This window comes from Canis aureus, chromosome 36 (genome assembly GCF_053574225.1).
Source record: "Canis aureus isolate CA01 chromosome 36, VMU_Caureus_v.1.0, whole genome shotgun sequence".
In the NCBI taxonomy this organism is placed as follows: domain Eukaryota; kingdom Metazoa; phylum Chordata; class Mammalia; order Carnivora; family Canidae; genus Canis; species Canis aureus.
The window spans coordinates 35,931,436-35,955,170 of NC_135646.1; positions in this window are offsets into that span (position 1 = coordinate 35,931,436).

Here is a 23,735-nt window from a genome sequence, read left to right on the forward strand (position 1 = left end):
TGGATCTCTCACACCAGTCTGTGGAGGGCACCCTCCTCGCCCTAGTGAGTAGGGGCTGGGTGAACATGGGGCTCGCCACAAGGCCAGGCAGCACAGGGGACCGAGAACCCCAGCCCTCACCCCAACTCGACTCCTACACACAGGCAGCAACAGGGCTCTCCGCCATGGGCAGCTCCTCAGGATCTCCCCCAGGCAGCGCTGAAGTCTGGCTCCCTGATGGAGAGGCACTGGGGAGAGAGAAGCAGCCTGTGCTCAGCGGGACCCCCTGCTGGACATGGGAATTTGGCCTAGTCAGAACTTCAAGCTCAGCTGACCCTCCAGAGGAGTCACCGCAGGAGCGAGCCTCGAGTAAGCAAGGAGAACCCAGCTATCTGCCCAGCGCCAGCACCAGAAATGATGTTGTGCCAACCATTTCGGCATTTGGGTGACCCAGCCAGAGGATCAGATACCTGCACGTGATATCTGCATGTGATAGACACACACACAACCCAAAACCAACAAAAGTCGGAATCCCCCCAATGTTGTCAAACAGCAGTCGGATGGTTACATACACGAGGCTGTGGTCCCCAATAGGATACATGGAAGACGCTATAAACCATGACTGCAGAGGTACTGGAGGCACGGAGATGTGCCTGCTGGGTTTCAAAAAGGAGCACAGAGAGGTTGGAAGCATCCTACGGACGGGGTGCCCCTCCTAGGAAAGGACACCAGGTCCCTGTGAAGGCTACAGATGGTGAAATCTGTCCTCCTCTCTTTCAGCTTCTGGTTTTCCTCCTCTTTTGTTCTTCCTAATTCTAGTTTAGCCTCCACCCTGCATCCAAGACAATGACCAAAGAGGCTTCGTTATGACATTGCGTCCTAAAGGAGGCCGAGCTCTGGCTACCGGGTTCAGAAATGGTCATTGCCTAGGTGTATGCTGATCCCCCAAAGTCGTGGCTTCACGGCTCTTCTCTCCCTGCAGAACGAGGGGAACCACAGGTCTTACAATGAAAGACACCCACTTACACTGAGGCAGGACTATCCCTTGTGGAGGACGTCATCTGGGCTAAGTAGTACAAGCGGGGCGATCAAGAATAGTTCGCAGGTGAGACATAAGCAAACACTTACCTTTGATGTCATGCTTTATTTGTTCATCCATTTATTATTTGTTAAATATTCCGTTTCATGTCCTCTCTATACCCAACATGGAGTTCAAACTCACAACCCTGAGATCAAGATCCCCCAAACAGGCCAGCCAGGCACCCCAGTGCCATGTTTCATAACTCTTTGCTTCCTTGCCTATCTCTGCATCGAACTGGAACATGAAGTCCTGGACGGGAAGCTTTAGTTACCTCCGAATCCTAGAACGTTCTCACTGTATCCCAATCCTAAATTGACATTTACCATTGAATAGCACTTTAAATAAATAGTAAAATAACTACTACAGTAAAGGAAATTATCAACTTTTCACGTGTGTGGGCCCTGCTCCCTGGGCTCCCAGGGAAGCTATGGTTTCTTTCACATTGATCAGGTCCAAATGACTCCACCACACCTCAAAGCGTGGGCTCAGTTTCTGCCCTGACACATGCAAGACCCCTGCTTCAATTAACGTGTATCAATCAATCAAAGAGAGCCTGACCGGCTCAGTGTGGTTCATAAGAACATGGGACTCTTGTTCTTGGGGTAGCAAGTTCAAGACCCATGTTGGCTGTAGAGATTACAGAAAAATAAAATCTTAAAAAAATCAATCAGTTGATCTTGGAGATACATAGCCCCAGATCCCACAAGGGCAAAGAGCCAACTGACGAATCTACTCACAATATTATAAGCAGCAGTGCACATAAATTGAACTTTCAGAAGTCTCCTAGAGTGGGGGACACGCCAGCCTTAAGGTGTTCAGGTGGAGAAGTCAGGGGCAGTCCCTGGAGCGACAGGGTGGGCTCAGGATCCCAGGGGTCCCAAGGACAGTGGCGACAACTGTTCCCAGGCACAGGAGCAGGAACCCGGCTGAGAGCAGTGGGGCTCGGGCCAGCTGTCTGCCCTGTGTGGCCATAAGCTGCAAACACCTGTGCAGTCATGGGGCCCAGTTCCTGCGATAGACCAGCAAAGGCCAGGAGTGCGAGGACACCCTCCCAGGCAGGAAGAACACAGAGCTCCACCAGGGCAGCCCCTAAAATTTGGAGTTTTAAACTTCAGTCACTTGTCTGTGGGGAGGCTGAGAAAATTGAGGCCGTTCCACTTTAAGTTCATGGTTAGCACAAGTACTGCCATCCCAGGACCCTGTGTATAAGAGCTAAAATTTACATTACTTCAGTTACAGGAAAAAAAGAAAAAAATCTTACAGCTTAAGGTCCCAGAAAGCCCCATATTAGAATGAGAACAAAGCTCAATGCCCTTGAAGGCCTCATATCAAAATGTAAACAGAACTTGAGGAATTGCTCCAGCCCTTCTGGAGGACCCTGAGACCAGCCCTTAACTAAGTTAAAACGACCTCGGGGTCCAAGTCCCTGCTCCGCTGTGTGGGCTATACTTGGACTCAAGCTCGAGTTTGTAAATCAACCCTCGTTTGTTTGCATCGGTGTCGGCTTGGACAATCTTGGGCACAACACCCCCAAGTTTTGGGCACTTGCAATCTTGGGCACAACACCCCCAAGTCCCCTCCCCACCTGGGCTGATACCCTGTCCCCTCCCACCCAGGCTGACCCTCAGGCACCTCCCGCCCACAGCGGCTCATCACAGCCCCTCACAGAGGTCCCACAGCCATGGTCGGCACTCTGGCCATCCCCGGCCTCCCAGGAGAAGAAAGGAGGTTTCAGCAGGACACACTCCTATGGTGGCCCCAGGGCTCCCTGCCCAGGATGGCAGCTGGTGACTGGCCTGTGTCTGTGTCCCTGACGCCGGCTCCTCCTCCCCGGTTTTCCCGCAGGAAATGAAGGAGGAGGCCTCGTGTCCTCCAGGGACATCACACAGATATACCTGGACATCAACAAGATGTTTGGCAGCCAAATCAAGTTTTCAGACTGCTAGAGGGTGGGGAGAGGCTGTTGAGTCAGGGGGCTTCTGGGTAGGAAACACGGGGCTTAAGAGGCCAGGGGAAGCAACAGCAGCCAGCAACACACCACTGTATGGTTGGGTGCAGGGGATGACACCCGAGCCCCAACCCCCAGGGCTTCGGGGTTGAGGGGGTCACTAGGTCGGTGCCTCTAGGTGTTTCCATGGGAGCTGAACCACACAGGGGCGAGGGACGGCCCCTTGAGAAGCAGGGGGCTGCGGTGGGCCCGTGGAGGGCAGTAACCGGACCTGCGGGTCAGGCGGCATGGCAGTGGCTGGAGCAGGACGCACATCGTTCCCATGAGGGTCGGACGGGTCAGGGTGACACCCACACTTGGTGTTTTATATATATCTAAATTCTATGCATTTAATTTGAGACAATTTGCAATTTGTAAACATACATAGTATGATGACCACCAGATAATGCCTCCGGTCCAGCCAGCGTCCTGCACTGACCACACGGGGCCCCAGGGGCAGGTGTCACAGCAAACCCCAGACTGGGATCGCCTTTATCTGTAGACGTATCCATGTGCGTCTGAGAGAAAGTGGATGCCCTGTGTCGGCAGGCCCCCCATGTCATCCCCTCTTTCCCCACCCCCACACCATCCCCTTTCATCATCCCCAATAGCATCCCACATATATCATCCCCCTCACTCCGACACAGCCCCACACAATCCCCACCCACACTATTCCCCCCACCATCCCCCCTAAACCGTCCCCCACACTCCACCACCATCATGCCCCTGCCCCCACAACATCCACCCCCACAGCAACTGTCCCCAGCAAGGACCCTGGGCAGCTGCCCCTTATGGGACATACTCAGCCTCACCAGGGTTCTCTGGATACCCTGCTCCCATCAGAAGACCGGGTTTCCCATAGAGTACCCAGGGGTTGCAGAAAGGAGGGAAGGCAGGGAGCCCCAGACAGGGTGGGTGCAGGTGAGTGGTGCAGAGGACCCATTGTGCCCTGCCTCCACCCACTGTCCCTCCTGGAGGGCGGCACACCCTGCATAGGACACCAGCCCCTAACCCAGAGGGACATGGGCTGGCCTGGCCCTGGGATCTGTGGGGTTGGGGTGATTTGAGCCCCCCCAGGCCCAACACAAAGACTAATGGGATCCAGCCCCCCATGGCCCTGGCCAGCCCTGGATTCTGGCCCCAGGCTGAGAGAGCCCTCCCACAGCTGGATGTGGCCTCTTGGGCCCTGGGCGTGCCCATAGATCCAGGTCGCTGACCTAGGGCAGCCCTAGGAATCCCGGGACACCCAATGTTGGGGAGAGAAGGGGTAGGCCGGTGGGCCCCACCCGCACCCACACTAGGAGACAGGCTCCACCAGGTTCTGGGGCCCCAGGGCCCCGAGACCGAGGTCCAGCTACCCTGCGGGGAACAGTGCAGGAGCCCATGAGCTCAGGTCCAGCTCAGCTCTGCTGCCCTCAGAACCGTCTCTCTTGCTGAAACCTCAGGACACGTCCCCACCCGGAGTCCAAACATGCTCCCAGGTGGGGGACTCCAGCACTCGTCCCCACCCCACATGTGATTCTTGCCCTCCCCTAAAGGACAGAAAGGTCTCCCTCCCCAGGGGAAAGCACGTGCCCTCGGCTCTGAGCCCCATTGCTGTAGATCGTCAATAAACTGTTGTGGTGCAAAAATGCACAGCCAGCCCATTTATGTGTATCCCAGAACTCTGAGCAGAGGGCGTGGAGAGACCCCGAGAGAGGAGGAGGGGCTACATCCATGCCCCAAACAGCCCCTACAGTGGCGCTGCCAGTCACACCCAGCTGACATCCTCACATGCCTTCCAGGGGCTGCCAGACGCCAGGGTCAGGCACCATAGACTTTACTGGGACTCAGCCTGTGCACAGCAGGCCAGGAGGGGCTGGGACAGAGTGACAGCCAGGGAGCCTCAGGGCACCAGTGCCTGTGGAAGAGACCTGGGTGGTCTGTGCTCTCTCTGTCCAGGGGGCCAGGGCTGGCTGGGTTCCGGGGCACTTCCTCCCCTCCCCGTATCCCCGTGCCTGTGTGCCTGGGGCACAGAGGGCCTGCGGGGTAGTAGCGTGGCCCTGGAAGGGATGTCAGGACAACAGGCTCTTGTGTTGTGCCCAAGATTGCTAATCCGAGAAACCACCAAGGAGCCCACACCGATGCAAACTCCCGAGGGTTTCTTTACAAGCTGGAGCTTGGGTGAAAGTGCACCAGACACAGAGGAGTAGGGATTTGGACCCCGAGACTAAGAGGTGTAGCAGCTTTATAGGAGCCAGTGGCACATGGGAATGCTGAAAGATGCGTAGTCATGTTTGTCCACAAGCAGGTGGCTGATTGAATTACACTTTACCTTTTAGTATGGACTTGAACTGGCCTATTACTTTGGTCAGAATTGGTGCGCAGCTTTGTGTGGCACAATGCAGGGTTACATTGTGATGACCCGATTTCAGATTAGGGTGTGCCCAACGGTTTGAGTTGGGTGGGGCAGCGCCTTAAGCCATAAGCAGGTCACGTGGGGTCATAGGGGAGATGGCTGGTGGAGCACAAAATGGAATCAGTCCTGCTCTGCTTGTCCAGGGGTAAGGGATTTTTGTTAAATTTACTGGGTCCCACACTGCAGCTCACGCACATGGGCCACCCTCACAAGGTGTACTCGGCGTGCACACCTTGTGGTGCTAGATCTCTCACACTAGCATGTTGAGGGAACCCTCCTCGCCTTAGTGAATAGGGACTGGGTGAGCATGGGGCTCGACCTGAAGGCCAGGCAGCACAGGGGACCGAAGAACCCCAGCCCCAGCCCCATCCAGACTCCCAAACACAGGCAGTCCCAGGGCTCCCCCCATGGGCAGCTGGCTCCTCAGGAGCTCCCGCCAATGGCCCCGAAGTCTAGCTCCCTGCTGGAGAGGCATCAGGGAGAAGATAAGCGGCCAGCGCATGGCAGGACCCACTGTCGCACATGGGAATATGGCCAAGCCGGACCTTCCAGCTCAGCCTGCCCTCCAGCGGAAAATCACTGCACGCACGAGCTGTTCGTCTGCCATGAGAGCCTAGCTAGCCGCCCAGCGCCAGCACCAGTAATGATGTTGTGCCAACCATTTCGGCATTTGGGTGACCCAGCCAGAGGATCCAGTAGCTGCACGTGATAGCTACATGTGATAGACACACACACACCACACAACCAACAAAAGTTGGAATCCACCCAATGTTGTCTAACAGCAGCCGGATGGTTACATACACGACGCTGTTGTCCCCAATAGGATACATGAAAGACGCAATAAACCATGACTGCAGAGGTGCTGGAGGCACAGAGATGTGCCTGCTGGGTTCCAACATGGAACACAGAGGGGCAGGCAGCATCCTACGGAAGGGCAGCCCCTCCTTGGAAAGGACATCATGTCCCTGTGAAGGCTACGGACAGTGAAATCTATCCTCCGCTCTTTCAGCTTCTGGTTTACCTCCTAGATGCCATTTTCCTCAATCATAAGACCAAAAATTTATTTTATGTTTTTAAATTTCTTTTATTGGAGTCCAATTTGTATGAATTCTTGTTTCAGCAAGGGTGTCATTCAGGAGGAGAGGAGAGATAATGATTTTCCCAGACAGGCAAAATATAAAGGAGTTCATGACCACTTAACCAGTCCAGTAAGGAATTTTAAGAGGGACTCTTCTAGTGGGGGAAAAAAAAGAGACCAAAAGCAACAACTCTAGAAAGGCCCAGAGTACGTCACCAGAAACACCAACTCTTCCGGTAACACAAAAGCACAAAGTTCATATCTTTGAATAATCACTCTGAATGCTGATAGACTAAATGCTCCAATCAAAAGATATAGGGTATCAGAGTGGCTTAAAACACAGGATCTGGGATGCCTGGGTGGCTCAAGGGGTTGAGCATTTGCCTTTGACTCAGGGTGTGATCCTGGAGTCTGGGATCGAGTCCCATATGGGGCTCCTGGTGGGGAGTCTGCTTCTCTCTCTCCCTAATTTTCGGCCTCTCTCTCTCTCTCTCGTAAATAAAATTGTTATTAAAAAAACAAGATCCATCTGTATGCTGCCTACAAGATGCTCACCTTAGACCTATACACACCAGCAGATTGATAGTCAGGGGAGGGAAAATCATCTACCAATCTACCACGCTAATGGATATCAAACGAAAGCTGGAGGACCCATACTTATATCAGACAAACGAGATTTGAAACCAAACCCTGGGGGACACCTGGTGGCTCAGTGGTTGAGCATCTGCCGTCGGCTCAGGGTGTGATCCTGGGATCCCAGGATCGAGTCCTACATCGGACTCCCTTAGGGGAGCATGCCTCTCGCTATTCCTATGATTCTGCCTCTGCTTCTCTGTGTATCTCTCAGGAAAAAGTAAATAAAATATTTAAATCTCAAAAAGGAAGAAAAATACTGTAAGACGAGATGAAGAAGAACATTATTTCATAATTAAAAAGACACTCTATCAAGATCAAACAACTAAATATTTATGCTGCCAACATGGGAGTACCTAAATATAGAAACCAATTAAAAACAAACATACAGGAAATCACTGGTAATAATACACTGACAGGGGATTTCAACACCCACTTATGGCAATGGACCGGTCGTCTAGCAGAATTAACAAGTGAACAATAGCCTTGACACACTGGACCACAGGAACTCAACAGATATAGTCAGAATATTCATCCGAAAGCAAAATACACATTCCTTTCAACAGCACATGGGACATTCTCCAGAACAGATAATATCAAGGCCCACAAAACAGCTCTCAACAGGTACAACAGTTACAAGAAGGTTGATATCACACCCTGTACATTTTTGAAAAACAACGCTATGAAACTCGAAGTCGACAGTAAGAAAAAATTTGGACACCAAAAATATGTTGAGTTTATGATCTTCCTACTAGAGAATGAATGGAGCAACCAGGAAATTAAAGAGGAAATATAAAACAAACGAAAATGAAAACATGTTTCTCCAAACCTCTGGGATGTACCAAAGGCAGTCCTAAGAGGGAAATACATAGCAATACAGGCCTACCTCAAGAAACAAGAAGTCTCCAATACCCTTCGTAACCCTACACCTGAAGGAGCTGAAAAAGAAATAGGAAACATAGCCTAAAGCCTACAGAAGAAGGGAAAAAAATGAGAGCAGAAATAAACAATATAGGAACAACAAAACAGTAGAATGGAAAAACAAAACTGAGAGCTGTTTCTTTAAAATAATTAATAAAATGGATCAAGCCCTAGCAAGCCTTATCAACGAGAAAAGAGAAAAGACCTAAATAAATAAAATCACAAATGAGAGAAGAGAGATCACAATCAACACCAGAAAAATAAGACAATTATAAGGGAATACTATGAAAGATTATACGCAAAGAAACTGGGAGACCTGAAAGAAATGGACAAATACCTAGAAATGAGCAGAACTGAAATAGGAAGAAATAGAAAGTGTGAACAGACCCATAACTAGCAGAGGAATTGAATCAGCAAGGCACCTGGGTGCCTCAGTGGTTGAGCATGTGCTTTGGCTCAGGTCATAATTCCGGGGTCCTGGGGGATCAAGTCCCACATCAGGCTCCCCAAATGGAGCCTCATTTTCCCTCTGCCTATACCTCTGCCTCTCTGTGTCTTGCATGAATACATAAATAAAATCTTTAAAAAAGAGAACAAATACAAAGATGTGAAAGGACCTAAATAAAATCACAAATGAGAAAAGAGAAATAACAACCAACACTAGAGAAATACAAATCATTATAAGAGAACATTATGAAAAATTATATGCCAGGAACCTAGAACCTGGAAGAAATAGATCAATTCCTGGAAATATATAACATAGCAAAAATGAAAAAGGAAGAAATAAGAAACTTGAACAGACAGATAACCAGCAAAGAAATTGAATCTGCAATCAAGAATCTCCCAACAGGAGATGCTTAGATCAATAGAACAGAATGGAAATCCGAAACAAGATACAAACCTGTAACTCTATGATCCATTAATGGACAACAAGGCAGGAAGGAATATCCAATGGCACAAAGACAGTCTCTTCAACAAACCCTAACCCTGACCCCAGGATAAGAACAAATGGTGTTGGGAAAACCAGGCAGCCACATGCAGAAGAATGAAAATGGACCACTTTCTTACTCCATATATATAAAAAATAAATTCAAAATGGATGAAAGACCTAACTGTGAGACCTGAAACCATACAAAGAAGAAAAGATAGGCAGCAAAGTCTTTGACATTGGCCATTGGATGTTCTTTCTAGATATGCCTCTGAGGTGAGGGAATCAAAAGCAAAAATCCTATTGGGACTTTATCAAATTGAAAAGCTTCCGCAAAGTGAAGGAAACAACCAAAGCTAAAAGGCAACATACAAAATGAAAGGAGATATTGGTAAACAACACATCCACTAAAGAGTATGCAAAACACATAAAGCAAATATAAATCTCAAGATCCTAAAAACAAATTATGCAACTGGAGCTGGGCAGAAAAATGAATGGACTTTCTCTCTGAAAGACTGCCAGATGGCGACCAGACACAAGGAAAGACACTAAGCATCACCCATCATCAAGGAAATGCAAATCAAAACCACAATGATAGTTCACCTGACAGCCGTCATAATGGCTAATATTAACAACACAAGAAAAGACAGGTTTTAGTGAGGCTATGGAGAAGGAGTCGCTCCCTTACACTCCTGGTGGGCATGTGAACAGAAGCAGCCACTGTGGAAAAGAATGTGGAGGGTCCTCTAGTAGTTAAAAATAGGTGATCCCTGGGTGGTGCAGTGGTTTGGTGCCTGTCTTTGGCCCAGGGCATGATCCTGGAGACCTGGGAACCAATCCCACATTGGGCTCCCGGTGCATGGAGCCTGCTTCTCCCTCTGCCTGTGTCTCTGCCTCTCTCTCTGTGACTATCATAAAAAATTTAAAAAAAAAGTTAAAAATAGAGCTAACCTACGTTTCCAAATTTGCAGAGCTAGGTATTTACCCTGAGGACACAAAAGTACTTTAGTAGATTCGAGGGGGACACGCAGCCCAGTGTTTCTAGCAGTGTTATCAACAACAGCCAAACTGTGGATACAGCCCTACGTCCATCGGCAGATGAACGGACAGAGACAATGTGGTAAATATACACACTGCGAAATCACTCGGTCATCAGAGGGATGAAATGAAGCCATTTACAATGATGTGGAAGGAGTGGAAAGGATTTATGCTAAATGAACTCAGTCAGAGAAAGACAGATACCAAATACCATACAATTGCATTCACAGGTGAATTTTAAGAAACCAAACTGGCAAAGGGGCTCAGGGGGGATGAGAGAAGCAAGCCAAGATACCCACTCTTAACCACAGAGAATAAACTAATAAATACCAGAGGAAGGTGGGGGGATGGGGAATCAGGGGATGGGGACAGTGGAGGGCACCTGTGACCAGTACCAGGCGTTGTATCCAAGTGTTGAATCACTAAGTGGTAAACCTGAAACTATATCATACTGTGTTTACAAACAGGAATTCAAGTAAAACTTTCAAATAATAATTGGTAGTATTGATGAAACATGTGCGCACTAGGGAAAAACTCAGAAAGGCAACTAAAAATCCAAATAAAGAGTATTTAGAGCCACAAATCCCCTCCTTAGCTCAGCTTGGAAGAAGCCTGTCCTGTCTATTCTGACCCCATCAGAAGCCTGGATTTTGAGTCTCTGGGGAGGCCACTAATTTGGTGGAGTCAGGCTATCTTTGGACCCAAAACCTAAATAGAGTGCATAAAACTCAACGGACCAAGATACTAGGAGTCCCAGTGCAGGCACATGCCAGGACCCAAACTCTTACCATACACAGACATAACCCTAACCCTACACTTAATCCTAATGTTAAACTAACCCTTAAACAAGACCCATCACTAATCGACAACCAAACACAAACCCCAAGACCAAAACACATTCAGAGAACCTTCCTGCCAACCCTCACCCTAACTCCTAAACCTATTCGAAACCCTTATCCCTGACCCCTGTTTTAAATCTAACCCTAACCTCTAACCCTAACCTTCACTTAATGTACTCAAATCCTATTCCTAACCTTAACCTGTACCCTAACCCTAACCCTCTAATACTAATCCTATCTCATACCCCAAATGGTACTCTAACTTGTACCCTAAAACTAACTCCTAAACCACTCCCTAAACCTATCTCTTACCCTTTTAAAAAACCATAACCTGACCCTGACCTGACCCTAACTAAACACTAACCCTAACCTTAGCCCTAACACCTATCCTAAACCTAATCCTCGCCCTAACCCTAAACCTAGCCCTAACTTTTACCCTAACCCCTAACACTTACCCCTAACCCTAACTCACACCCTAACCCCTAACCCTAAATGCAAACCTAAGCCCAACCCTAACTGTAACCATAACCCTAACCGCACCTCCAAACCTCCTGTCCTATCCCTAAAGCCTAAACCCTAAACCTAACTCTAAATCCTGTCACTAACCCTAACCCCTTTCCCTAATCCCTAACACCCATCCTAACTCCTAACCACTGACTCTTACCCTTATCCCTCACCCTAACCTGTATTCCGTAACCATAAGCTTAATCACAAACACCTAACATCTAACCTAAGCCTAACCACCAACTGCCTCCCCTCCCCTAACCCTACCATTCATTCTACCCATTCACTTACCCTGTGGTTCTGAGTAGTCCCTTCTGATGTGGACGTGACCCCCAACAACGCCTCCAGAGTCCTCCACGGGGGCCTGAGGAAGCAGGGCTCCTGTGAGTGCGGACGTGGCCCCAATTGTTCCTGAGTCATAGTCAGAGGGTCCTGAGGACGCTGGGTCTCCTGTCACTGTGGACTATGCCTCACATCGTCTGGAAGCCTCACAGCAGGTCCTCAGGTGGCCCGGGGCTCCTGCCAGCCTGGACATGGCCACACGTCCCCCAGAAAACTCACCACACGTCCTGAGGAGCTGTGGGCTCATGTCAGCATAGACGCAGCCCCATATTTCCCAAAGCCAAAGTGCATGTCCTGAGGAGGATGGGGGTCCTGTCAGTGTTGAGGTGGCCTAACATTTTCCTCAATCCTCACCATAAGACCTGAGGATGCTGGAGGCTCCTGTCAGCATAGATGTGGCCCCAAATCTTCTCAAACCTTCACAGTGGGTCCTGAGGAAGCTGGAGACTCCTGTCAGTGTGGATGCGGCACCCACATTTTTCTTAGGCCTCACCACAGTCCCTGACAAGCCTGGGGTCTTCTGTCTGCATGGACGCATCCCATATTTCCCCAAGCCAACACCAGGGGTCCTAAGGATTCAGCATCCTGTTGTGTCGATGTGACACAACATCCTCCCGAAGCATCACCGAGGGTTCTGAGGAGGCTGGGGCTCCTGCCACCATTAATGCGGCCCGCAGCTTCCAGAAGCCGCCCCGTGGGTCCTGAGGAGGCCCAGGGTCTCCTTTCAGCGTGGATGCGAGCCCACAATTTCCTGAAGCTGCAGCTCATCAGCTTGGCCGTGTCCCCACGTCCTCCTCAGGCCTCCCCAGCACAGGCTGGCTCCTGTTAGTGCAGGCAGAGGAGGCCTACTGCACATTCATGCCCGCTGTGTAGGGCCTGGGCTCGGGTGCCCCCTGCAGGACACTCAGGCGCTGCAGGAGGCTGTGCAGAAGGCAGCGGCGCTCCAGGGGCCGCACCTGCCTCCTTCCAGGCTCCTGCTGTGGCCTGTTAGCTTTGGAAACATCTCACTGAAATGGAGCCCAACACCTGGCTTCCCCAGAAATACTTAAGGACAAGGAATTGGAGCCCACAGGACGCGAAATGAAATGTGGACCAGAGTTTTACCACGTCCCGCAAATCCCACTCTACCCTCTTCCACTGTGGGCGGGATTGTGGGCTGGTGTAGCCACCCTGGAAACAGTGTGGAGGCTCTGCAGGGCGACTATATTTGTAACATCCTGAGAACAGCAGGTGAACGGCCTGATTTCACTCCGAAGATACAGATGCACTGAGACTTGGGACACCTGCACCCCAATGTACACAGCAGCCGGGTCCACAGTAGCCACACTGTGGGAGGAGCCTCAGTGCCCTCGGGCAGATGATGGATAAAAAGGATGGGAGATAGATGATGGTCATAGAGGAATGGAACTCAGCTATCAAAGAGAAGGAAATATTGCCATTTGCAATGACGTGGATAGAACTAGAGGGATCATGTTAAATGAAATAAGTCAGTCAGGAAAGAGAATGACCGTGTGTTGTCATTCATAGGTGGAATTAAAAAGCAAAGCATATAACAACTGTGAAGGGAAGGAAAAACAAATAAGATGAAAACAGTTGCAGGAAATACAGATTCTTTTTTTAAAATTTTTATTTATTTATGATATTCACAGAGAGAGAAAGAGAGAGAGGCAGAGACATAGGCAGAGGGAGAAGCAGGCTCCATGCACCGGGAGCCCGATGTGGGATTCGATCCCGGGTCTCCAGGATCGCGCCCTGGGCCAAAGGCAGGCGCCAAACCGCTGCGCCACCCAGGGATCCCCGAAATACAGACTCTTAATGATAGGAAACAAACTGATGGTCATTGGAGGCGGGGAGGTTAACAGGGGACCTGCTTGAAGGAGGTCATGTGATGTCACGAGCACTGCTGTTATCTCCAACTGGTGAATCCCTGATTCTTCCTCTGAAAGTATAATACACTATCCGTTAATTAATTGGGTTTAAATTAAATTAAGTTAAAAAAATCCGTTGTATCAGAACACATTTCCTTCTGGACTCTCTTTTTGCTCCTTCAACTTATGCCGGAACCACCCCCAATGGGACTGGTTTGCCTAAGTAGGCTCCACGCACCATCAATGGCCCAGCCCAGGGCTAGAACTCACGACCCCTGAGATCAGTACCGGAGGTGAGGTCAGGAGTCAGATGCTTAACCAACGGAGCCAGCTGGGGGGCCCGAGAACCACACTGCTTTATCCTTTTTGTCTGTGACATCGTTTGAAATAGGAAAGTGCTGCGTCCCACTCTCTCCTGCTCCTCCAGTACTGATTTGCTGTCCGGGGTCATTTGTGGGGGCAGATTGATGTTATGTTTTTTTATTTTTTTTATTTTTTGCTATTTCTAAGTTATGCCACCATGATTTTGATAGGAATGACTTTGAAACTGAGGGTGGCTTCAGGAACTGTGGACATTATCACAAGATGATGCTCCCACCCCTCGAACCCAGGACGGCCTCCCAGAACAGAGCCTTGTATGGCTCAGTGAACAAGTCTTGTGCTCCTATGTTTCAGTCTCATTATTTATTCTCCTTGATGCTCCTGAGAAGGGAGTCACGTCCTTCCTTTCCTTCCTGAGTGCTCATTGTCGGGACAGAGCAAGGCTACTCTGCTCTGTAGGGTCAGGTTGTGTCCCGTGACTTTACTGAACTCACTCCTTAGTTCTAACAGGTTTTGGTGGAGGCTCCCGGGTTTCTTGTTTCCAGTACCGCATCTTCAGCATATAGGGACAGTGTGACGTCCCCCTTCCAGGTGTGGAACCTTTTCTGTTTACAGCTTAATGTCCTAGAAAGCCCCACAATAGAATCAAAACTGATCCCAGGCCAAGGGCAGGAAGCCCCTATTAGAATGAGAACAGAGCTCAATGCCCTTGAAGGCCCCATATCAAAATGTACACAGAACTTGAGGAATTGCTCTAGCCCTTCTGGAGGTCCCCGAGACAAGCCCTTAAACCTACACAAAAACTCACCACGGGGTCGAAGTCCCTGCTCTGCACTGACAGGTATACTTGGACACAAGCTCGAGCTTGTAAATAAACCCTCGTGTGTTTGCTTCGGTGTGGGCTTCTCCATGGTTTTTCGGATTCGCAATCTTGGGCACAACAGTCTGAGATAAAAAAACAAAACCAAAAGCATTTCGGATGCGGGCAAATGAAAGCAGGGTTCTGAGAGATGCGCTTGGGGGCTCTTCTGTGGAGGGCTTGCAGACTGGGGGGTGGGATGCTTAGCCCCAGAACCAGAGGACCCAGTGTCCCCTCCCAAATCACGCCAAACAGCGCCAATCTCAGGGAGCACCACTGCACCACCTGCTGGAGGCCAGAGGCGCTGAAGACCACCCCACCCCTGACCCCGCTGGTGCCTCTCCCAGGCAGATGTGCACCTGACAATAAGCACCATGGGCCATCCCCAGACCCCACACAAACCATTCGCTGCGACCAAGTTGTCAGACCCAAGAGGCTGCAGAGCTTCAGTGCTGCCTGGAAAGTAGGGTCTAGCTTCCTTTGTATTTTGTGCTTTATTTTCATTTATTTTCTTTGATTCTATTTTATTAATTGCCTTATTTTATTTTTTATGTATGTACCTTATATATTTCTTATTTTTACTTTCATGGAACATTGTGTTTGTTATTTTGGGATTTAGAATCTTTTTACAAGGAGGCCAAAATAGTGGTTTTGCCTAGTGGTTTTCTAGTGGTTTTTTGGGGGGAGGGCAGTTGTTATTGTTTTTCTTGGTTTTTCTTTTTCTTCCTACTTTCTTTTCTGGAAAATATAATGAGATCGAGAAATTCACCTCCATAAAATAACATGAGGTAGTACTCACAGCCAGGAAGTCCATCAAAACAAATATATGATGTCTAAATACAGTTTAAAACAATGATTATAAAGATAGCAGCTGGGCTGGAAAAAGAGCACAGAAGAAAACTAGAGAATCCCTTACTGTAGAAATAAAAGAACTAAAATTTAATCAGGCGAATGTTAAAAATGGTATAACTGAGATGCAGTCCCAAGTGGAAGCCTTAAAAACAAAGAAAGTTATGGACCACAGAGGCAGATTTAGGGAACTCAGTCACTTATTAAAACAATAACATTCATATCATAGGAGACTCAGAAGATGAAGGGAGAGAAAAGGTGGGCCTTACTCATCCAATAGAAACGAAAAATACCCACCATTGCTTCAATGTAGATGTAACTGGAAGGTATTATGCTGAGTGAAGTAAGTCAATCAGAGAAGGACAAACATTGTATGTTCTCATTCACTTGGGGAATATAAATAATAGTGAAAGGGAATATAGGGGAAGGGAGAAGAAATGTGTGGGAAATATCAGAAAGGGAGACAGAACATAAAGACTACTAACTCTAGGAAACCAACTAGGGGTGATGGAAGGGGAGGAGGTCAGGGATCTGTATGAATGGGTGACGGGCACTGAGGGGGGCACTTGACAGGATGAGCACTGAGTGTTATTCTGTATGTTGTCAAATTGAACACCAATAAAAAGTGAATATATTATTTAAAAAAAAGAAAGAGGGAAAGAAAGAAATAGTGGCACCTTGGTGGCTCAGTCAGTTAAGCTTCTGCCTTAAGTCAGATCATGATCCAGGTCCCAAGGAAGGCTCCCTGTTTAGCAGGGAACCTGCTTCTCCCTCTCCCTCTGCCCCTCTCACTCATGGTTTTTCTCTCCTCTCTCTCTGAAATAAATAAATAACATCTTTGAAAAAGAAACTGCAAAAAACAAATCCACAAGAAGAGAAATCTCCCATGTAGAAGAATTTCAAACAATTTGTGCAGACATTCCACCCTCTAGTTGATGAGCATAGCTTCCCACTCTTACATGTGGAATACACATAGTAACTTCCTTCTACAAAATATATTATGAAAAACGTAAAATAATAATAATAATATAATAATAATAATAATAATAATAAGAAGAAGAAGAAGAAGAATAAGAATAAGAAGAAGAAGAAGAAGAAGAAGAAGAAGAAGAAGGAGAAGGAGAAGAGGAAGAATCACTTAACTACGGAGAAAGATGACAAACACTACCTCAGCAAGATGATCAGATCGATACCAAGACGGATAAATCATGTTGATAGTATCTATCCTTTATATGATATAATGAAAATGGCAGTATATCTCTGTATATAATCCACAAAAACAGTTCAATCATGAGATAAACGACAGACATGTCTCAACTGAGGGAAATTTTCAAAATACTCTACTTCTCAAAGTATTCCAGTGCAACAACAAGGAAAGGCTGAAAGACTGTCACAATCCAGAGGAGCCTAAGAAAACAGGAGGACAAATGGAATGTGATATGAGGGATGGTAACTTAGCAAAAACTAAGGAAATCTGAATAAAGTATGGTCCTTGGTTAATGCGAATATTTCAATATTGATTCATTAGCTCATATTTGTACCGTACTAATATAAGATATCAATAAATGGAGAAAGTGAGTGCAAGTGCATGCGAATGCTCTGTACTATCTTCTCAATTTCCCTATAAATCTTTGTTTTTTCCTAATAAATAAGATTTATTTTGGGGATCCCTGGGTGGCGCAGCGGTTTAGCGCCTGCCTTTGGCCCAGGGCGCGATCCTGGAGACCCAGGATCAAATCCCACGTCAGACTCCCGGTGCATGGAGCCTGCTTCTCCCTCTGTGTCTCTGCCTCTCTCTCTCTCACTGTGTGCCTATCATAAATAAATAAAAATTAAAAAAAAAAAAAAAAGATTTATTTTGAAAATTGACTTAAATGAATGAGGATCCAAATGTGAAGACATTTTTAGAATAGTTGAATGAACTTTTGCTTTATTCTTAAAGAGTTCCTTCGATGGGAACAAAGTAAGAATTTTATATCAGAAGGAAAGAAAAACACTTATGAACACGTATAATGTCTCCTCAACCTGAAAAGCAGGAACGGATAATAAATAGCATAAATCAGATAAAAAATACTTCTATTATAATAGACACCATATTGCAAGGGCATTTAAAATTAGCAATGCATAACATTTCCTTGACATTTGTCTTCCAAAGAGTTCAAAGTGTTTCAGTGTCAGTTGAAACAGGGGAAGAATCTCAGGGAAGAATCCTTCACATAATAATAGGACCACTGGTAATAATATATCTCAGTTCTTTCAAATCCATAAAGATGCAACTCCTGAGGAGTGACTGAGCTGTGAAGAAAGAGATGAGAAACCCTCATCCCTCTGAATTACTTGTGTCAGAATATTTTAACCATAGTACTACGGATAGTAGTAAATTATCCTTATTAACAGGAAATACGTCTCAGATTGGAATCTGAGCAATCAGAAGGGCAGAGAAAAAACACTTTGAATCGCTCTTCATCTTATAAAGAGAAAGGACAGCTTTTTTATGTACGAAGTCAGTTGTCAAGATAGCCTTAGGGAATAAGAGTCTGCAGCATCGAATCCCGCTGCACAGCTGGGACGCCCATGCCCCAGGTCTTCCTGATCCCAAATCCCTGGGCCTGTCCCCCACACAGGCTGCCAGGCTGAGGTCATTAGCAATTGCTCTCTTAGGAGCTCCGGGGAAGGGGGAAGGAGCTAGATAGGATGGGAAGGGACGCAAGGAGGCCAAGAAAATGAAGGCCTTTCCACTTTAAGTTCAGCGTTTGAACCCGTCCAGCCATCCCAGGCCCCCGTGAAGAAGAGATGAAATTTACATTACTTCAGTTACAGGAAAAAAACAAAAGTTTACAGCTTAATGCCCTGGAAAGCCCCACAATAGAATAAGAACAGAGCCCACGCCAAGGGCTGGAAGCGCCTATTAGAATGAGAACAGAGCTCAATGCCCTTGAAGGTCCCATATCAAAATGTAAACACAACTTGAGGAATTGCTCCAGCCCTTTTGGAGGTCCCCGAGACAAGCCCTTAAAAGCAAAACAGCACCTTGGGTTCCAAGTCCCTGCTCTGCTGTGTCGGGTGTACTTGGACGCAAGCTCGAGTTTGGAAATCAACCCTTGTGTGTTTGCATCAGTGTCAGCTCCGTAGTGGTTTCTCAGATTCACAATCTTGGGCACAACACCCCCATGTCCTCTCCCACCTGGGCTGACCACTATCTCCTCCCATCCAGGCTGACACTCAGTCACCTCCCCACCCACAACAGCTGGGCACAGGCCCTCACACAGGTGTCACGGGCACGGTGGACACTTTCGCCATGCCTAGCCTCCCAGAGGAAGGAAAGTGGTTTCGGCAGGACACACTCCCATAGTGGCCCCAGGGCTCCCTGCCCAGCACAGCAGCTCGTGACAGGTTGGGGTCTGTGTCCCTGACGCCTGCTCCTCCTCCCCGGGTTTCCCACAGGAAATGAAGGAGGAGGCCCTGTTCTCCTCCAGGGACATCTTGGAGGTAGACTTGGACGTCAACAGGATGTTCGGCAGCCACACCATATTTTGGGATGGCTAGGGGGTTGGGTGAGGCTGCTGGGCCAGGGGGATTCGGGACACCAAGGGAGGCCCGGGGCCTTCTGGGTAGGGAAAACGGGGCTACTGAGGCCGGGGGAGCAATAGCAGCCAACAACACACTGCTCCATGGTAGTATGCTGGGGCTGACACCCGTGCCCACACTCCCAGTGCCTCGGGGATGAGGAGGCCACTAGGATGGGGCCTCCAGGGGTAGCCATGGGAATTGAAGACCAAAGAGGAGAGGGACGGCTCCCTGAGAAGCAGGGGATGGGGTGGGGGATGTGGGGGGCAGGAACCGGACCTGGGGGCCAGGCTGCATAGCCGCGGCTGGAGCAGGAGCACATCGATCCCATGAGGGTCGGACGGGTCAGAGTGACACCCACTCTCGGTGCTTTATATTATTCTAAATTTTATGCATTTAATTTGAGACAATTTGCAATTTGAAAGCATATATAGTAAAATGACCCCCAGATAATGCCCCCGGTACAGCCAGGGCCCTGACCACACGGAGCCCCGGGGCAGGTGTCACTGCAAACCCCAGACTAGTCACCTTTAACTGTAGATGTCTCCTTAGCATCATAGAGGAAGGAGACTTCCTGTGTCCGCAGGCTCCCCACGACATCCCCCACATTCCCCACTCTCACACCATCCTCCTACATCATCATCCCCAATGGTATCCCACCTACACATCCCCCTCACACCCACACAGCCCCACACAATCCGCACTCACACTATACCCCAACACCATCACCCTTACACAATCCCCCACACTCCACCACTATCATACCCCTGCCCCCACACCATCCACCACCACACGATTGGCCCCCAGCAATGACCCGATGCAGGTGCCCCCTGTGGGACAAGCTCAGCCTCCCCGGGGTTCTCTGGATACCCTAATCCCATCAGAAGCCCGGGTGTCCCATAGAGTACTCAGGGGTTGCAGGGAGGAGGGAAGACAGGAAGCCCCCGACAGGGTGGGTGCAGTTGAGTGGTGCAGAGGACCCACTGTGCCCTGACTCCGCCCACTGTCCCTCATTTAGGGTGGCAAACACTGCACAGGACACCAGCCCCTAACCCATGGGGATCTGGGCTGGCCTGGCCCTGGGCTCTGTGAGGGCTGGGGTGATTTGAGCCTCCACCACAGGCCCAACACAAAGACTAATGGGATCCAGCCCACACAGCCCTGGCTAGCCCTGGATTCTGGCCCCGGGCTGAGCCAGCCCTCTCACAGCTGGATGGTGGGCCCCACCCGCACCCACACCAGGAAGCTGGCTCCTACAGGTGCTGGGGCCCCAGGGAGCCTGAGGCCGGGGTCCAGCAGCCCTGTGGAGACCCAGCACAGAAGCCCATGAGCTGCAGGTCCAGGTCAGCTCTGCTGTCCTCAGAACCGTCTCTCAGACTGAAACCTCAGGACACACGCCCCCACCCAGAGTCCACACATACTTCCAGGTGTAGGACTCCAGCATCCGTCCCCAACCTATGTCATTCTTGCCCTTCCCTAAAGGACAGAAAGGTCTCCATCCCCAGGGGAAGGCGTGCACCCTCGGCTCTGAGCCCGTTTACTGTAGAAAGTCAATAAAGTCTTGTGGTGTGAAAATGCACAGCCAGCCCGCTTCTGTGTCTCCCAGAACACTGTTCACGGGGCATGGAGAGACCCCCAGAGAGGAGGAGGGGGTACCACTTAAGCCCCACCAGCCCCTGCAGGGGCGCCGCCAGGAACACCCAGCTGACGTCCCCACGTGCCTTCCACGGGTGGCCAGATGCCAGGGTCAGGACCCAACAGACTTCACTGGGACTCAGGCTGTGCCCCACGGGCCAGGAGGGCCTGGGACAGAGTGACACCAGGAAGCCTCAGGTCACCAGGGTCTATGCAATGTGACCCAGAGGTCTGTGCTCCCTCTTTCCAGGAGGTCGTGCCTGGCCAGGTACGGGGCACTTCCTCCCCTCCCCGCATCCCTGTGCCTGTGTGCCTGGGGCAGAGAGGGCCTGCCGGGCGGTCAGCATGGTCCTAGAAGTGATGTTAGGACAGTAGGCCTTTGAGTTGAGCCCAAGATTGTGAATCAGAGAAACCACTGAGGAGCCAACACCGATGCAAACTCCCAAGGGTTCCTTACAATCTGAAGCTTGTGTCCTAGTGCACCCGACACAGCGGAGCAGGGATTTGGACCCTGAGACTAAGAGGCGTAGCAGCTTTATAGGGGCCATTGGCCCATGGGATACACAGAAAGTTGCACAGTCGTGTCGGTCCACATGCAGGTGGCCGATTGAATTACACCTTACCCTATAGGATCCACTTGACCTGGCCTATTTCTTTGGTCAGAATCGGCGTGCAGTTTTGGCGGGCACAAAGCAGGGTTACATTGTTATGAGCCCGATTTACAATTACGGTGTGCCCAGCGTCTTGACTGGGTTGGGGCAATGCCTTAAGACATAAGCAGGTCATGTGGGGGTCATAGGGGAGATGGCGGTTGTAGCACAAAATTGAATCAGTCCTGCTCTGCTTGTCCAAGGTTAGGAGATTTTTGATAAATTTCCTGGGCCCCACACTTGAAGATCATGCACCTGGGCCACCCTGACCAGGTGGACTCACTATGCACAACTTGTGGTGCTGGATCTCTCACACCAGTGTGTAGAGGGCACCCTCCTCACCCTAGTGAGTAGGGGCTGGGTGAGCATGGGGCTTGTCCTGAAGGCCAGGCAGCACAGAGGACCGAGGAACACCAGCCCCATCACCACCCCTACTCCCACACACAGGCTGCCCCATGGCTCCCCATAATGGGCACCCGGCACCTCTGGAGATCCCCCCAGGGTGGCCCCGAGGTCCGGCTCCCTGCTGGAGAGGTATCGGGGAGAAGAGAAGCAGGCGGCGCTCGGGGAGACCCACTGCCGGACATGGGATTGTTTCCGAGCCAGACCTTCCACCTCAGCTGACCCTCTGGCTGAAATTCACCTCAGGAGCGAGCCCTGGGTCAGCCAGGAGAGCCCAGCTAGCCACCCAGCATCAGCACCAGAAGTGATGTTGTACCAACCATTTCGGCATTTGGGTGACCCAGCCGGAAGATCTGATAGCTGCATGTGATAGCTTCATGTGATAGACACACACACACCCCACAACCAACAAAAGTCAGAATCCCCCCAATGTTGTCAAACAGCAGCTGGATGGTTACATACACGACGCAGTGGTCCCCAATAGGATACCTGGAAGATGCTATAAACCATGACTGCAGAGGTGCTGGAGGCACGGAGATGTGTCTGCTGTGTTCCAAAAAGGAGCGCGGAGGCAGGAAGCATCCTACAGAGCGGGGGGCCCTCCTAGGAAAGGACACCAGGTTCCTGTGAAGGCCATGGATGATGAAATCATTCCTCTTCTATTTCAGCTTCTGCTTTTCCTACTAAATGCCATTTTCCACAATCATAATAGCAAAAATTTATTTTATGTTTTTATATTTCTTTTTATTGGAGTCCAATTTGTATGAATTCTTGCTTCAGCAAGGGTGTCATTCAGGATAGAAAGAGAGAGAAAGATTTTCCCAGACAGGCAAAGTATAAAGGAGTTCATGACCACTAAATCAGTCCAGTAAGGAATTTTCAGAGGGACCATTCTAGTGGGGGAAAAAAGAGACCAAAAGCAACAAAGACTAGAAAGGACCAGAGAACGTCACCAGAAACACCAACTCTACCAGTAACACAAAGGCACAAAGTTCATATTTTGAATAAGCACTCTGAATGCTGATACTAAATGCTCCAATCAAAAGATATAGGGTATCAGAGTGCCTTAAAAAACAGGATCCAGGATGCCTGGGTGGCTCAGGGTTTGAGCCTCTGCCTTTGAATCAGGATGTGATCCTAGAGTCTGGGATCGAGTCCCATATTGGGCTCCTGGTGGGAAGCCTGCTTCTCTCTTGGCCTAAATTTCTGCCTCTCTCTCTCTCTCTCTCTCTCTCTCTCTCTCTCATGCTCTCAAAAATAAAATCGTTATTAAAAAAACAAGGTCCATCGGTATGCTGCCTACTAGATGCTCACCTTAGGCCTATAGACACCAGCAGATTGAAAGTCAGGGGATGGAAAATCATCTATCACGCTAATGGTTATGAAAAGAAAGCTGGAGGACCAATGCTTATATTAGAAAAACTAGATTTGAAACCAAACCCTGGGGGACACCTGGTGGCTCAGTGGTTGAGCATCTGCCTTTGGCTCAGGGTGTGATCCTGGGATCCCAGGATCGAGTCCCACATCGGCATCCCTTTGGGGAGCCTTTCTCTCCCTCTGCCTATGTTCCTGCCTTTGCTTCTCTGTGTATCTCTCATGAATAAATAAATTAAATATTCAATCTCAAAAAAGAAAGAACAAATATTATAAGAAGTGATGAAGAAGGGCATTATTTCATAGTTAAAAAGACTCTCTATCCGGATCAAACAACTAAATATTTATGATGCCAACATGGGAGTACCTAAATATGGAAAACAATTACCAACAAACGTACAGGAACATACTGATAATAATACAATGACAGGGGATTTTAACACCCACCCACTAATGGCAATGGACCGATTGTCTATGCAGGA